This window comes from Musa acuminata, unplaced genomic scaffold, assembly GCF_036884655.1.
Source record: "Musa acuminata AAA Group cultivar baxijiao unplaced genomic scaffold, Cavendish_Baxijiao_AAA HiC_scaffold_1126, whole genome shotgun sequence".
Lineage (NCBI taxonomy): Eukaryota > Viridiplantae > Streptophyta > Magnoliopsida > Zingiberales > Musaceae > Musa > Musa acuminata.
The window spans coordinates 1,419,507-1,422,006 of NW_027021339.1; positions in this window are offsets into that span (position 1 = coordinate 1,419,507).

The following is a 2,500-nucleotide window of genomic DNA, read 5'->3' on the forward strand; positions in this document are numbered from 1 at the left end:
TTGGGCTGTTTTGGCCTGTTTTTGGTCTGTTCTGGCGTGGCGCGGTGACCGTCGTGAGCGGAGCAAAACGTCAGCCATCTCAGCACCTTGGAACCCCCCGGGTGGCACAGGGCTGGATGGGGCTTTCGTATAGCAGGGACGGTGCTGCCTCACGCTTCGCTCGCTGTTCGCCGCTCGCCGCTCGCTCGCGCAACCTAAAATGGCCAGTTTTGGCCCGTTTTTGGGCTGTTTTGGCCTGTTTTTGGTCCGTTCTTGCGTGGCACGGCGACCGTCGTGAGCGGAGCAAAACGTCAGCCATCTCAGCACCCTGGAACCCCCCGGGTGGCACAGGGCTGGATGGGGCTTTCGTATAGCAGGGACGGTGCTGCCTCTCGCTTCGCTCGCTGTTCGCCGCTCACCGCTCGCTCGCTCAGCCAAAAATGGCCAGTTTTGGCCCGTTTTTGGGCTGTTTTGGCCTGTTTTTGGTCCGTTCTTGCATGGCGCGGTGACCGTCGTGAGCGGAGCAAAACGTCAGCCATCTCAGCACCCTGGAACCCCCCGGGTGGCACAGGGCTGGATGGGGCTTTCGTATAGCAGGGACGGTGCTGCCTCACGCTTCGCTCGCTGTTCGCCGCTCGCCGCTCGCTCGCGCAGCCAAAAATGACCAGTTTTGGCCCGTTTTTGGGCTGTTTTGGCCTGTTTTTGGTCCATTCTTGCGTGGTGCGGTGACCGTCGTGAGCGGAGCAAAACGTCAGCCATCTCAGCACCCTGGAACCCCCCGGGTGGCACAGGGCTGGATGGGGCTTTCGTATATAGCAGGGACGGTGCTGCCTCTCGCTTCGCTCGCTGTCCGCCGCTCGCCGCTCGCTCGCGCAGCCAAAAATGGCCAGTTTTGGCCCGTTTTTGGGCCGTTTTGGCCAGTTTTTGGCCTGTTCTTGCATTGCGCGGTGACCGTCGAGAGCGGAGCAAAACGTCAGCCATCTCAGCACCCTGGAACCCCCCGGGTGGCACAGGGCTGGATGGGGCTTTCGTATAGCAGGGACGGTGCTGCCTCTCGCTTCGCTCGCTGTCCGCCGCTCGCCGCTCGCTCGTGCAGCCAAAAATGGCCAGTTTTGGCCCGTTTTTGGGCCGTTTTGGCCAGTTTTTGGCCTGTTCTTGCATTGCGCGGTGACCGTCGAGAGCGGAGCAAAACGTCAGCCATCTCAGCACCCTGGAACCCCCCGGGTGGCACAGGGCTGGATGGGGCTTTCGTATAGCAGGGACGGTGCTGCCTCTCGCTTCGCTCGCTGTCCGCCGCTCGCCGCTCGCTCGTGCAGCCAAAAATGGCCAGTTTTGGCCCGTTTTTGGGCCGTTTTGGCCAGTTTTTGGCCTGTTCTTGCATTGCGTGGTGACCGTCGAGAGCGGAGCAAAACGTCAGCCATCTCAGCACCCTGGAACCCCCCGGGTGGCACAGGGCTGGATGGGGCTTTCGTATAGCAGGGACGGTGCTGCCTCTCGCTTCGCTCGCTGTCCGCCGCTCGCCGCTCGCTCGTGCAGCCAAAAATGGCCAGTTTTGGCCCGTTTTTGGGCCGTTTTGGCCAGTTTTTGGCCTGTTCTTGCATTGCGCGGTGACCGTCGAGAGCGGAGCAAAACGTCAGCCATCTCAGCACCCTGGAACCCCCCGGGTGGCACAGGGCTGGATGGGGCTTTCGTATAGCAGGGACGGTGCTGCCTCTCGCTTCGCTCGCTGTCCGCCGCTCGCCGCTCGCTCGTGCAGCCAAAAATGGCCAGTTTTGGCCCGTTTTTGGGCCGTTTTGGCCAGTTTTTGGCCTGTTCTTGCATTGCGCGGTGACCGTCGAGAGCGGAGCAAAACGTCAGCCATCTCAGCACCCTGGAACCCCCCGGGTGGCACAGGGCTGGATGGGGCTTTCGTATAGCAGGGACGGTGCTGCCTCTCGCTTCGCTCGCTGTCCGCCGCTCGCCGCTCGCTCGCGCAGCCAAAAATGGCCAGTTTTGGCCCGTTTTTGGGCCGTTTTGGCCAGTTTTTGGCCTGTTCTTGCATTGCGCGGTGACCGTCGAGAGCGGAGCAAAACGTCAGCCATCTCAGCACCCTGGAACCCCCCGGGTGGCACAGGGCTGGATGGGGCTTTCGTATAGCAGGGACGGTGCTGCCTCTCGCTTCGCTCGCTGTCCGCCGCTCGCCGCTCGCGCAGCCAAAAATGGCCAGTTTTGGCCCGTTTTTGGGCCGTTTTGGCCAGTTTTTGGCCTGTTCTTGCATTGCGCGGTGACCGTCGAGAGCGGAGCAAAACGTCAGCCATCTCAGCACCCTGGAACCCCCCGGGTGGCACAGGGCTGGATGGGGCTTTCGTATAGCAGGGACGGTGCTGCCTCTCGCTTCGCTCGCTGTTCGCCGCTCGCCGCTCGCTCGCGCAGCCAAAAATGGCCAGTTTTGGCCCGTTTTTGGGCTGTTTTGGCCAGTTTTTGGCCTGTTCTTGCGTGGTGCGGTGACCGTCGTGAGCGGAGCAAAACGTCAGCCATCTCA